Source organism: Octodon degus, unplaced genomic scaffold (assembly GCF_000260255.1).
Source record: "Octodon degus isolate 3935 unplaced genomic scaffold, OctDeg1.0 scaffold00069, whole genome shotgun sequence".
Classification (NCBI taxonomy): domain Eukaryota; kingdom Metazoa; phylum Chordata; class Mammalia; order Rodentia; family Octodontidae; genus Octodon; species Octodon degus.
In genome coordinates, this window is record NW_004524645.1 from 12,900,396 (window position 1) to 12,915,370 (window position 14,975).

Genomic DNA, 14,975 nt, shown 5'->3' on the forward strand with positions numbered 1-14,975 from the left:
AAAACTACTAATAGCCACAATATGGTTAATTCTGACATTATGCTGAGGCTAAAAAAATCATTGAATCCAAGAGTACATTTTCTATTTATATTAAATTCTAGCATAGAAATAGTTTATAGTGATAGAAAAAAATGAACTGAGAGAAATTTTCTATGGTAGTTAAAGGGGTGAATACAATTGAAAAAAAATCACCTAATTGTGTATTACAAACTGCACTCATGGTTATATGTAAATTATAACAGTATATTTGTGGTTTCATTTTCTGAAGTTTGAGTTACTTATCTCAGTCTGAAAATATTTCTCATAAATTCCAGAAATAAATAATGCGTACATTTTAAATTGCCATCATGTGCAGCATTACAAAAATCTCATGTCCTCCCACTCTGTCCTGCTGATGACATGAACCATCCTTGTCGCTAACATATTCATGCTGTACATGTCACCTGCCCTGTGGCAATTAAAGAGACAATGTTCACATAACTTTTAGTGTAGTGTATTGTTATAATTGTACTATTTCATTATTAGTTATTGTAATCTCTTACTGTACCTAATTTATGACTTAAGCTATATCTTAGCTACACACATAGAATAAAAACATGATATCTAAAGGGTTCAGTACTCGCTTCAGTTTCAAGCATCTACCAGGGGTCTTGGAATACATCCCTTCAAGAAGAGGGAATTAATGTATATTTGAACTGTCTAACAAAAAAGAACCACCTCAAATATAACCAGGTGGGATATATTTAGACCTTAAAGTGAGTTTTACATAGCTATAGAGTAAAAGATAGGAATTATTATTTAGATCCTGTCATGTGTCAGAGTGTATGAGACACTTAACATAGAAGAATCACACATCCCAGTGAAATACTGAGTAATCCTAGGAACCAAATTAAGTTCTGCAAAATTTCTTATTTGATCCTTTCAAAAGCAGGCATTTCATGACAGATGAAACTTTTAAGGAATTTTCATTTCTAGGTCGACTAATAGTTTTCCCAATAGTTCATCTTGAAAATACCCATCCAATTTAATAGTACAGTAAAGAATTTCTACATAAATATTTGAATTTTATGTTAACAAAATTATATTTGCAAATTAAAGAGCTTAAATAGTGATTTATATCTAAAATTTATATATGACAATGTAAATACATAAATGTTCCAACTTAAAGCAAAACAATAAATTGTCCTTTGAACAACAACAAATCTTTTAATAGAATTTTATTTCAGGAATATAACAATCCAGGAAAATTCCAGATGTTCATTTTATAAAGCCAAAATGAAGAATAGAACAAGAATAATCTATAAAACAGAAGTTGTTCTTTGGAGGAGAAAAATGAAGTGTTCAGGAAAAGAAAAAATGGATTTACATTTTTGAAAGAGTTAAGTGTAAAAGATAAAAGACTCTTGAGTTTGGAATCTATTATCCCTGTGATTGTTGATTAACAAAGATATGGCCCTTGATACTTTCATTTAGCACAATAAGATGTCCATAATTTCAAGGGTTTGTTTTTTCTGTCATTTTATGTTTATATGACATCTTTTGGAAAGAATTCTTTTTAAATTTCTTATTCTCAACTGCCAGTACTTCTCCTTTACCCATAAAAGCAACTCTGAACTTTGAGTAGAGCATATTATTTAAAACATTTTATAATCTGAACCAAAGTTATCTTACCTCTATCTTCTACTTTTCACTCTTGCCCTTTTTAAAGTATTAAACAAATTTATTTAGCTCACAAATTTGGAGGCAGAAAACTTCAGACTAAGTGGCTGCCTGATTCAGCCTGTAGCGGGGCTTCCCTGGGCAGGGTTAACACATAATAGATGGCATTATGGTGAACATACATGGAAAACTGAGAGATTGCATGGCAAGACTTAAAGCCAGAGACTTCAGACAGGGCATTCTTTTTGTTTTAAAAAAATACAAAGTATTAATAGCAAAAAACAGCATTAGAAATGATATAAAATTTCACTAAACAAAGTAATAGAGATTCAATGCTGGTTATCTTCAAATTAGCTGTTCAGGTTACCAGGTATAAATATGCAAGATTGGTTTAAAGAAGAAAAATAAAAACAAAAATTTGTAAGAAATCAAAAAATGTAAGCATTAACTGCTCCTTCCAAAGGACCAGCAGAAATTGGCAGTACAATTACCCAAACAAGTACAATAGTGAAAGGGAAAGACTGTTCAATGAAAGGAAAAACTGGAATGAGGAAAGGGATAAATGGAAGAAAGGAAAAAGATGTATTCATGTGTATATGCGGAGACTATTCTTGCTCTTTTGTAACAACCTTCTCAGGAGAACTAACCAGGATCAAAGGAGAACTGTACCAGTTCCTTTTGAGGACAACATCCCAGGCACCTAAATAAATCCCACAGGCCTTGCTTCTAAGAGATGAGACTGTCAGATTCTCTACCATCACAATAAAGAGAAAGCCTCCAACACATTCGTAACCATAAAATAAAAGAATCATTTCAAGGCATTTCTGAGCATTGTCTTGTCAGTAATAAACATGGAGGTATTTTTAATCTACTTGATACACAGATTAAGATAAAGCAAAAAGTAGCAATGTGGGTATGAGAAAAACCTCACAAGTGATGCAAGAATTAAATATAAATTTGTGCAATCTTTAATTTTTTAACAAAATTTTTTCTGGTAACGTTCTGATAATGGATCTGCAGTGGTATGTATTGTGATTGTGATTTCACTTGCATTTTTATAAGAACTGCTGACGTTCAATGTTGTTTCATGTGTTTATTGATGAACAGCCGGTAGGTTTTTATTTTTTATTAAGTTTATTGGTACATTTTAGGTATACAAAATGACCAGTGACTGCACTCATCATAAGAAACTTGTACCTGTACATGATACATCTTAATTTCTCTTTTTACCCATTCCTCTCTCCTCCCTTCAACCCACGTTCCCTTCCTTATTTACAAAGCTTTGTTGAAATTTTATCGTGTTTTCCTCATTTTTATTTTTCCTTCCTTTCACTCTTCATTCCTATTCTCCTCTCCTTTTGAACATTATTTCCTGTTTCACCATATCTATTACATATCTTGGTTCTTATTTACACTTTCAGTTTCTCATACCAAAGAGACAGTGTAGTATATACACATATGTGTCTTGTTTACTTCACTTAAGAGTGCGATCTCTCTTTAGCTATACATGTCTCAAGTTTATCCTTCTTTACGGCTGAGTAGTACTCTGCTATATTAAAAATCCCCATCTTCTTTATCCATTCATTGGTGATGGGCATTTGGGTTCTTTCCAAGATTTCACTATTGCAAACTGCTGCCAAAAACATGAGTGTTCATTTATCACTGCAATATGATGCCTTTACTTCTTTTGAAAAGGTAAGTGAAAAACAATTCCTCTGGTGCCCCAACCTATTCTGTGTTATTTCCCTATTAGAGTCAGAATCTATACTGAGTAACCCCACCAAGTGTAAAGTAGGATTACTGCTGGATGTGAGGCTGATCTTGGCCAGACCACTGACTCTTTTCACACACATTCTTCACAGGGTTGGGGAGTGTCCTGTGTGCCATTGGCCACAGCCCTTTCCCTGCTTATGCCGCTGGTTACAGAGGAGGGGGCTGCTTCAGGTCCTTTGTAGCTAGGTCTAATCTGGGTTTTGGCAGCTGCTGGAACAGAATTGGGGTGGCCCTGGCTCCTACTTCTCAGAAGAGTTCCCCCCAGTCTGCTGTCCAACTGCTGGCTGTCCACTGTGATTGAATGGGCCTTCCCGCTTTCCACTCAGGGACATTGGCAGTGAAGCAACCTTGGTGTGTTTTGCTTTTGAAGTTCAAAGCCTGAGCCCTTTGAAATGGCAATGCTGCCCACCCAGTGCTCTTCCTCTGGGTGACTGCGTGTCTTCCATTGCTCTAGTTCACTCACCAACTCCTGACAGGGGGGTGGGGTGCTCAGGAAACGGCGTCTTATAATTTCACACCTGCGCCAGCTGTACAAGACTCTCCTGATCCAGATCAAGTCTCACTCAGTCTCCCAAGAGGGAGCGAAGTTTCTTTTTCAGTCTCCTGATCTCCCAAGTCAGGTACACAGCGGCCCTTGTGCGCCGCACAGTCTCAGGTCTGCCACCGGGAGCTACTTCTTCTATTGCAGTGAGTTCTATTTTCTCTACTGTCAGCCCCCTCCTAGTTCTCATGTGCCCTGCTCTCGCTTTGGATTCTCTCTGGGCTGTTGTTTTCCAAACTCTAGGCACTTTGTTCTGGAGAACCCGCGTGGCTGATGCTAAGCACTCCTCCGTTTTCCTCTCTTGCCCTTTGGTCGAGCAAACCTTGCCTACTTGCTGACTCCAAAGTGACAGTGATTCTCACCTCCAAATTTTGTTCATGATTTTATTCCTGCTACTCCAGGTCAGGTGCTAAACTAGAAAGAGCATAAATGAAGTTAATTCTAACCCCCCAGTTATCTACTTATTCATTATGTGATATGCTCATTAGCCACGTGTTCTTGGGTAGGTCTTTCAACTTTCCTCAACATTGATTTTCTTATCAATAAACTGAGAACATTAGTACTTATCTCTATTTTGATATTTTAGTTCTCCATTTTCAGTGTTGAGATGTTTATGTGCTTGACACATCATGCATGATAAATATTATTTCCTTTTTTATTTGGTTTCTTGAGACAGGGTCTCACTATGTAGTCCAGGCTTCTCTCAAACTTGCTGCAATCCTCCTGCCTCAACCTCTCAAGTGCTTGAATTAAAGAAGCATGCCGCAATGTCCAGAATATTTCCTCTATGATGTTTAACCCCTCAATTCTATCTTGAACTTTTCTAAAGGCTATCTTTCCTTCAGAGTCCGTTTCTACTTCCACATCTTGAAACCACATTCAACAATCCCTCCCCATTCAATTGGCCCTTGATATCAGACTGCCTTGTGTTGCTATTTAACTTTTTATTAGAATTTCTTGTCTCCTCAGTGGTCTTGTAAATTCCACAAGGGGAACATTATTTTTGCACATATTATACATCAACCACATTGAAGTTTTCTGCACTATATTTTAGATTTGAAGATTGAAGATTTTAGTACTATATTTCTTTAACCTAAAAAATTCAGTGACAGGGCAAGCCACACAGTTGCACAATCTGTGCAGTCACACATCTCCCATGTTCACAAGGGCCCCAAGCTTGGTTTAGTGCTTGGATTTTGTCTTGGAATTCTTAATTATTTATGAATAAAAGCCTCATATTTGATTTTATTCTGGGTCTGCAATTATATAACCACTTCTTCCTGGCAGTCTTCCCGACTTGAGGGGGCAGATCAGAGTGAAGTGGATAGAATGGCATGCCACAAGTGAGAAAGCTAGTGGGAGAGCTCCTTTAAATCTTCAGCCAAGTGCTTATATGTGCATATGCTCAAAGGCTCCACCCACAGCTAGGAAAAAGCCCCTGAAAAGGAAAAGGCAGAATAATTACCAGAATCACTATGCTAATGTCCAAATTGACTTTAATGCAAAGACAGTAGAGATAAAGGAGATCTTTTCATAATGATAGAAGACACAATTCAACCAAAGGACATAACAAACCTAAATATCTTTATTGTCCTAATAACAGATCCTCAAAATGTATGAAAAAAAATTGGAGAAAGGGGAAAGAATATAGAAAAATCCACAATTATGGTCAGAAATTGCAATATACTCTCTCAAAACTAGTAGATATAACATCAGTAAGAATGTGGAATTGAGTGGGACTGTCAACCATTAAGCTAAATAAAATTTATAAAATGTTCTACCTAACAACAGCAGAATATATATTTTTTCAAGTGCACAGAAACATATAGCAAGATTGTGGGCCCATTTTATAATGTAGACTTTATTGTTATTCAGTTATGGGAAGTTCAACAAATCATGAGGCAATTACCATTGAAAAGAAAATTTATAAGAGATTCAAAGACGTGTGGGCATGACATGTCCCACAAAGTAATATAGGGAAGTACCAGGGTTGGTCAGGACAGAGGGGGGGGGGGGGGGGGGGAGAGAGAGAGAGAGAGAGAGAGAGAGAGAGAGAGAGAGAGAGAGAGAGAGAGAGAATAAAGTGCCTGCTTAGGCAAATGCAGTGGTCGGAGGTTCGGTCCCTGGTCTGCAGTGCTGGCCCTGCCCCCAGGTCACACTGAGACAGCAACTGAGACTGGGTGTGGTGGCACACACCTGTAATCACAGTGCTTGGGAAGCAGAAAACAGAATCACTACAAGTCCAATCTGTGTAGTGAGACCCTGCAAACCCTATAACACCCTGCACCAAATACAAAAAAATGAAAGATAAGAAAAAGAACTAGCTAGTTTGAAATATTTTAGTGAGCCTTCAGTTATATTATGTCTTGTATCTAGATGTTCCTCCCAAAGCCTCATGCACTCATAAGTGGTACGTTTTAGAGGTGGATCAATCTAGAGTGTGTGATACTGGAATTAAGGGTGTATAGTACTGGATTAGTCCACTAATTAGTTTTTTTTTTTTTTTTTTTTTGCGGAACCAGGGATTGAATTCAGGCCCTTGCGTTTGCAAAGCAAGCACTTATTTTACTGAGCTATATCCCTGGCCACCCCACTAATTAGTTTATTATAGTTCTGGGTGTGGATTATGGGAAGGCCTATCCTGAGTATAAGTGACATCTCCCAAAAGGCTTGTAGTTTGGAAAACAAAGAGAGGCTTGCTGCTGCTGCTGCTGTACCTGCTCACTGCTTGCTGCTTCCTGTCTGCCCTGTCATGGACTGCTTCCCCTCTGCCATTCCACCTGGCCATGGAACCAAGAAACTATGGACTGAAACCTCTACAAACTGTGAGCTGAAATGAGCCTTTCCTCTTTTAAGTAGTACTTGTCAAGTATTTTGTCTCAGCAAAGAGAAAAGTAACTAAGACAAGGCATAAGGGATATTCCCAGCTGTATAGTACCTGGGTCAGTGATTAGGGCAGGTTCTTTATTGAGTTGGAGCTCAATAAAGAAGGTGATTGGAAATCTTGGGATTTAGTTTGGTCAATTCGCATATGAAAGGCATAGTTACCAAGTTATTTGTTTATTATCTGTAGGAATTACCTAGTCCTTTGAGGGGGAAATTCCTGTAGGCTCAGAAAGGACCTAAAATTTCAAAGCATCAGTACATAGTAAAAATGCAAGATTAAGACAGGCCACATAACAAGTCTCAATGCACTTGATAGGATTACTATCATTGAAAATATGTTCTCCAACAATAAATAATTAAATTATAGAGCCAGCAAGATGGCTCAGCAGACTAAGGGCCTACTTAGGCAAGTGCAGGGACCAAGGTTCGATCCCCCATACCACATGCCATGCCAGCCCTGCCCCAAAAGTGCCCTGAGCCTACAATGGAATCTGGTCATAATGGCACACATCAGTAGTCCCAGCTGCTGGGGAGGCTGAAAACAAGAGGATCACTATGACTCTGAATTGCATAGTGAGATCCTGTACAAAAAAATAATAATAATAATGAATAATAGAAATCAATAATTCATCTAGAAAATCCCCAAATATTCAGAAATTAAAAAATATGTTTCTGTATAACACCTGGAAAAAAGCTAAGGAAGTTAAAAAGTATTATAAATAATGCTAATGAAAACATAGCATATTAATGTTTTGGCATGCAGGCAAAGCAGTTCTTTAGAGAAAAGTATAGCTCTGAATACTCATATAAGAAAGATGTTCCCATAAATGGAAAAACAAGAAACTAAAATAAACAGCAAAGAAGCAATAAATAGAAAAACATAAAGAGAAAAATAAATGCAACTAAAAAACTGTATTTTGGGAAATATCAATAAAATTGGTGGGGAGGAATATAAGAAAGAGAAAAACACAAACACAAACTACCAGGACAAAAAATAATAGAAGGAAAACCACTATAGAAATAAATGACATTGGGCACCATTTAAGAAGTTTGGCACATGTTGGGCAAGCTGTGGAACTCTGGAAAGCTCTGACCTTCCTTTGCCCCCAGTGCATAGGCATGGACCTTCTGCTGGTGCCAGTCCAAACTATTAAGAACTTAGGAGGCCTCTGAGTGGCCTGCAGGACGCAGGAAAGATGCAACCTGTGGGCCCAGCATAAGCAGGCATGGAGCTTTCCTGGATCCATTTAAGAACTTTGACAGACTCCGGGCAGCCTGTAGGACTCTGGCTAGTGAGTACTTGGAGCTTCAAAAATGTCAAAACACAGGAGCAAAAGGCAATCTCAACCTCTATCCCACCCAGAACAAATCCAGGAGATGAAGACATACAAGAACTTGGAAATCACACAACTGAAATCTCTGAAATAATAGCAACTGAAGTAAAGAAACAAGTCCATCAGGAGTTCTTCTTTCTATAGAAGAAGCAAGTGCAAAAATAATTGCTCAGGTCCAGAAAGAAATGACAGCAATCGTGAAAGAATTGCTCAGCACAGTCAAAGAAGACATAGATTAAAAAAAATAGAGAAGAAAAGAACAATCATGAAAACATTGAATGAACAGTACAGGAAAGAATTAGAATGCATGAAACAGATTCAAACACATATCCAAGAAATTAAGAACTCTATTAAAATCTGGCAAAACTGCTTGAAGGAAACTAAAGATAGTCTTTCAGACCTGAAAGACAGCGGTACAGCTAATGAACATGAAAGGAAAGATCTCTTAAAACTAACAAGGAATCAGAAAATATCAATTCAGCTGCTGCAAGACAGTACAAAAAAATATAAGAATAATAGATATCAATGAAGCAGCAGGAGACAGCACAACTGACATAAAAAGACTATTTGCAGAAGTAATAGCAGAAAATTTTCTAAGCATGAGAAAAGAAACTGACATACAGATAAGTGAGGCATATAAAAATCTACACAGCCATAATTACAGTAAATCTACACCTAGGCACATCATAATCAAGATATCAGAAATTCAACAAAAGAATAGAATATTAAAACCTGCTAGAGAGAAAAAACAGACCAACTACAGTGGAAAGTCCATTAGTATCACAGTAGATTTCTCAACACAAGCTATCAAATGAAGAAGAGCTTGGAGTGTGATATTTCAGCTCCTGAAAGAAAATAACTTCCAACCCAGATTGATGGTACCCTTCAAAACTATCTATTAAAGGGCTGAGGAGATAACTCAGTAAAATAAGCACTTCCCTGGAAAGTGCAAGGGCCTGAGTTCAATCCCTGGTTCTGCCCCCTCCTCAAAAAAACTACCAAATTCAACGATGAAATAAGATCCTTCCATGACAAAGAACAACTGAAGAAATTGATAACCACCAAACTAACCCTAAAAACAAGTACTGACAGATATTCTAGAAAGATACAGAAGTGATCACAGTTTTAAGAACACTAGACAGGAACAACCAGACAGAGGAAGTAACTAAAAAGAGAGAAAAAGTACAGAACCTATAGCAGGGAAATAACATGACAAAGATAAGCCAATATGTATCAGTTATAATCATCAATGTAAATGGCCTCAATTCAACAATCAAAAGAAACACATTAGCAGAGAGGATTAAGAAATAAAATATATTTCTTATATAGAAATACATTTAACTCAAAAAGAAATTCACAGACTAAAGTCAAAGGATGAAAAACAGTCCTCTACAGGAAATCAGAAAAAAGCAGAAGTAGCTATCCTTATTGCAAATAGTATCAAGTTCAAACCAAAAATCATTCAAAGAGATAAAGAAGGTCGCTACATACTTGATAAGGGAAAACTGCAAATGAAAGACATAAAAATTATAAATATATATACACCCAATTTAGGAACACCCACCTACATAAGACAAATTTTGGCAGACATGAAAAATCAAATGAGCAGTAATACAATTACACTAGGGGACTTTAATACACCACTGTCACAAAGAGATATATCAACTAGGCAAAAAAAAGTCAGTGAAGAAATAACAGAACTAAACCAAACATGAAAAAAGGGACTTGGTAAACCTTTACAGATTATTTCACTCAACAACCATAGAATACACATTCATCTCAGCTGCACATGGGACATTCTCCAAAACAGACTATGTGCTAGTCCACAGAGTACTCTTAATTAAATGCAAAGGAATCGACATTATCCCATGCATACTTTCTGACCACAGTGCAATAACACTGGAAATTATGGAAAAAAGAAACTAAAAAAACACCATAAAGATATGGAAATTAAATAATAGTAACCTAAACAACCAGTTGGTCACAGATGAAATTAAAGAAGAAATAAAAAATATTTACAATCAAATGAAAATGCAGATACAACCTACTGAAACCTCTGGGATGCAATGAAAACTGTCTTAAGAGGAAAATTTATATTGGTAAATTTGCACATTAGGAAAACAGAATAAGCCCAAATAAATGATCTTATGCTGCACCTCAAACTCCTAGAAAAAGAAGATCAAGGCAAACCCAAAGCCTAAAGAAGGCAGAAAACAATAAAGATTAGAGCAGAAATTAATACATTGTGGATGAAAGAAACAATAGAAAGAATAAAGGAATCAAAGAATTGGTTCTTTGAAAGAATAAAAGTGATAAGCCCCTAACCATCCTAATCAAAAAAAGGAAAGAAAAACCCAAATTCATGCAGCAAACAATGAAAAGGGTGAAATCACTACAGACCCTAGAGAAATTCAGCAGATCATTGATATCTAGCTCTAAAATCTTTACTCTCACAGGATGAAAAACACACAGAAAATGGACAGTTTCTTAGATGCATATGAAAGGCCAAAGCCAAGTCAATGAGATATACAAACTCTGAATAGCCTAATAATGAGAAACAAAATTTAAAATGTAATTTAAAAAAATACTAACAAAAAAAGCCCAAGTCCTAATGGATTCACAGCAGAGTTCTACAAGAAATTCAAAGAAGATTTAATATCAACTTTTCTCAAACTCTTCAATGAAATTGAAAGAGAAGAGATTCTCCTGAGCTCATTCCTGGAGGCAAGTATTTCTTGGATTCCAAAACCAGAGAAACATCAAACTAAAAAGAGAGAACTACAAGCCAATCTCTCTAATGAATATAGAAGAAAAAATCCTCAATAAAATACTAGTCAACAGAATGCAGCAAATCGACAAGAAGATAACACATCATGACCACGTGCGATTCATTCCAGGAATGCAGGGATGGTTCAACATATGCAAATCCACAAATGTAATACATCACTTCAAGAGAACTAAGATCATCTCAATAGATGCAGAAAAAGGTTTTGACAAAGTCCAACACTCGTTCATGATAAAAGCCTTACAGAGAATTGTAATAGGTGGTCTATATCTCAACCTGATAAAAGCCATCCATGAGAAACCAACAGCCAACATCATACTAAATGGACAAAAATTGAAGGCCTTTTTAAAATCAGGAACAAAACAAGGATGTCCACTGTCTCCACTCCTGTTCAACATAGTTATAGAAGTATTAGCCAGAGCAATTAGACAAGAGAGAAAAATAAAAGGAATAATGATTGGGAAAAAAGCAAAATTATCATTATTTGCACATGACATGATACTATACATAGAGAACCCCAAAAATTCAACCAAGAATCTCACAGATTCAATCACCAAATTCAGCAGCACAACAGGATACAAAGTCAACACCCAAAATTCAGTATCATTTTTGGACACAATGAATGCACTTAGACAGAATTTAGGGAAATCATGACTTTCACAATAATATCTGAAAAATGTAATACTTAGGAATAAATCTTGCAAAGGACATAAAAGATTTATCCAGTGAAAATTATGGTATTCTGAGAAAAGAGATTGAAAAGGATTTGAGAAAATGAAAAAAATATTCCATGCTCCTGGATAGGAAGAATCAACTTGTGAAAATGGCCATACTCCCAAAATTCCTATACAGATTCAATACAATCCCAATAAAAATACCACTAGTGTACCTTGCAGTGCTAGAGATTCAAATTCATTTGGAATCAGAAAAGACCAAGAATATCAAAAGCAATCCTGAGAAACAAAGGAAAGGCAGGAGGTATCACAATCCCTGATCTGAAATTATAATATAAAGATACTGTGATAAAATCAGCATGCTACTAGCATAGAGACAGACCTAAGGATCAATGCAACAGATTAGAAGATTCAGACACAACTGAAAACACATTCAAGCACCTTATCTTTGATAAAGGGGTCAAACATGTTCACTGGAATAAAGATAGTCCCTTTAATAAATGGTGCTAGAAAAACTGCTTTCCATATACCAAAGGCTAAAACTAGACCCATGCCTTTCACAATGCACAAAGCTACAGTCAAAATGGATCAAAGATTTAAATATTGAAATAGAAACACTAAATCTTCTGGAGGAAAATGTAGGTAGAAATTTTAAAGACATAGGGCTATGGAGAGAGTTTCTGAACAAAAACCAAACTGCACTGGAAATACTTCAAAGAATCAATAACTGATACCTCATCTTTTTGAAAAGTTTCTGCACTTCAAAGAAAATTTCCTACACAATAAAAAGAAAACCCACAAACTGGGAAAAAATATAACTGACTATCCCTCTGACAAAGGCCTTCTATTTAGAACATACAAAATTTTTTTAAAAATCAGGCTCCCAAATTCAAAGACCCAATCCAAAAATTGGCACGTGAGGTGAATATTCACTTTTCAGAGGAAGAAATACAAATGACAAGTAAATATATGATAAAATGCTCAACATCATTGGTCATTGAATAAATGCAAATTAAAACAACACGGGATTCCATCTCAACCCAGAAAGAATGACTATCATCAAGAAGTCAGGCAATATCAAATGCTGGAGAGGCTGTGGGGAAAAAGGCACATTTTTCCACTTTTGGTGGCACTGCCGACTTGTACAACTACTATGGAAATCAGCATGGAGATTCCTTTAAAAAATAGAATTGGAGATCTCATTCAAGCCAGCTATTCACCTTCTGGATTTTTTTTCCAGAAGAACTGAACACCTCATAATACAGTGATATATTTGCATTCATGTGCACAGCACCACAATTTGTCATAGCTAAATCCTGGAAACAATCCAGACTCCCATCAACTGAAGAATGGATAAAGAAGATATGGTATTTTTACACAATGGAGTATTATTCAGCTATAAAAGAGGATAAACTTGAGTCTTTTGTCAGTAAATGGATGCAACTAGAGAACATATTCTTAAGTGAAATAAATCAGACTAGCTTGTGCAAACATCATATTGTCTCCCTAATGTGAGAACCTGAAAGAGAAAAATAGAATCTGAATTGTACAATAAATACTGGGAAAAGCTAATGAATTTTTTGAAAGGGAAAGAGTTATTGAGTTGAGAAGGACAGGAGAGGGTGTGGAAGGAAGAGATTTACCTATGTATGTAAACAGGACAGTTTTGACAACTGTACTGTGAATTTCTGCTGGTCTATTGAAAGGAAAAGTTAATATTTAATTTGTTTTGACTCCTTTTTTCAGTTGTTTGTAGTTTTTCTGTTCTTAATTTCTTATACATTTATTTCTTTATTTCTTTATTTTTGCAACATTACATGCATATATCTGGTTATGAATAAATTATTGGAAGACAACATTATGTATTACAACAAATGCTATGAAATTCATATTACTTTAAGTGAAATTCTGTATCACTTGCAATTTTTTCTGTTTTAATTCTAATTTGTACTCTATAAACCATAAACAATGGACATTCCACACTTAATAAGGGAATATTAAATGTCACTTTATGCTAATGTATTAGGCAACTAAAGTGAAATAGGAAATTTCCTTCGAAGACCATGCAAGGCAAAATTATGCAGAATGAGTTTCCTTAAGCCCATTAAAGACTTTAAATTTGTAGTTTAATGACTGCCCACAAAGAAACTGCACGTCCAGATGACATCAATGTGTAGTTAAGCACAAAAAATGGCAAGATCAAGACAAAGATAATCACTACTATTTAACACTGTTTTTGAGGTACAACTAAGCATAATCAGAAAGCAAAAAAATAGAGTATGAAATTGGAAAGAAAGAGATAAACAATCAAAAGAATAAATTGAAAAGCTATTCCAACTACTAATAATTCCGTAAAGCAAAAGGGTAAACTTTTTTTAGTACAGGGTCCACAGGGTCTCACTATGTAGATCAGACTCATAGTGAACCGCCTGGGTTCAGCCTCCCAAGAGCTGGCATTACAGGCACGACCACCACTCCCAGTCTCAATCTCTGTCTCAGCATACCCTGCAGGCAGGTCTGGCACAGTACCCCACAGATCGAACTCTAGACGATGCGTCTGCCTAAGCAGGCACTTTAATCCTCTGAGCTATCTGGCCAGCCCAAAAAGGTAAACTTTTAATAAACAGAAATCTTATGTCCAAATAAATAGTAGTGAAATTGAATAACACTTTAAAACACAAACAAAAAATGCTCCATTATCTAAGGATGAAATTATCAATTAATACACAATAGCATTGTATGCAAAACTTTGAAGAACTAAAAAAAGCATTTATGCTCTTAGTAAGAGACACCATTATATAAGTAAATTATTTTGAAGTAAATTTATTTTTTATACTTTTTTTAAAAGTTTTTATTTATTTTAATGAGAAAAAAGATAAAATAGCGAAGCAATTTCAAAATGGGTTAGTAAGACAGTTACAATAATTAATACATTGCATATTATTGTCTTTGTAGTAGTTATTCAGAAGACAAGATGCAGACATAACATCTTGTCTAAACAATATCAGTACAGTTTTCCAATCCTCCTTTCCAAGATGACAAAAAAAGAAGGAAAAACAGTCGTGCCCAAAAAGGGCCGTGGTCATATGCAGCCTATTCACTGCACGAACTGCACCTGGTACATACCCAAGGATAAGGCCATTAAGAAGTTTGTTATTAATCAAGAGAGGGAAAGGAGATGAGCTAGGAAACATGACAAGGTTAAACCATGCAGTTATATGTAAAAGATGAGCAAGGCAATGATCCGGAGAATATTCAGAAGATTCTTTAATCTAGGAGTTAATTGGAATGATTCTCACCCTGGCTAACTATATATACTGATA

The 14,975-nt window shown here is 35.9% G+C and overlaps 1 long non-coding RNA gene across 1 annotated transcript in view; it reads right to left on the reverse strand.

Annotated features, from left to right (window-relative positions):
• Window positions 1–14,975, reverse strand: part of LOC111817751 — an 18,343-nt gene that overhangs the window by 2,056 nt on the left and 1,312 nt on the right. The window contains exon 2 of the long non-coding RNA XR_002821879.1: window positions 8,736–8,742. This is a non-coding gene — a long non-coding RNA (uncharacterized LOC111817751). The remainder of the gene's footprint in view (window positions 1–8,735; window positions 8,743–14,975) is intronic.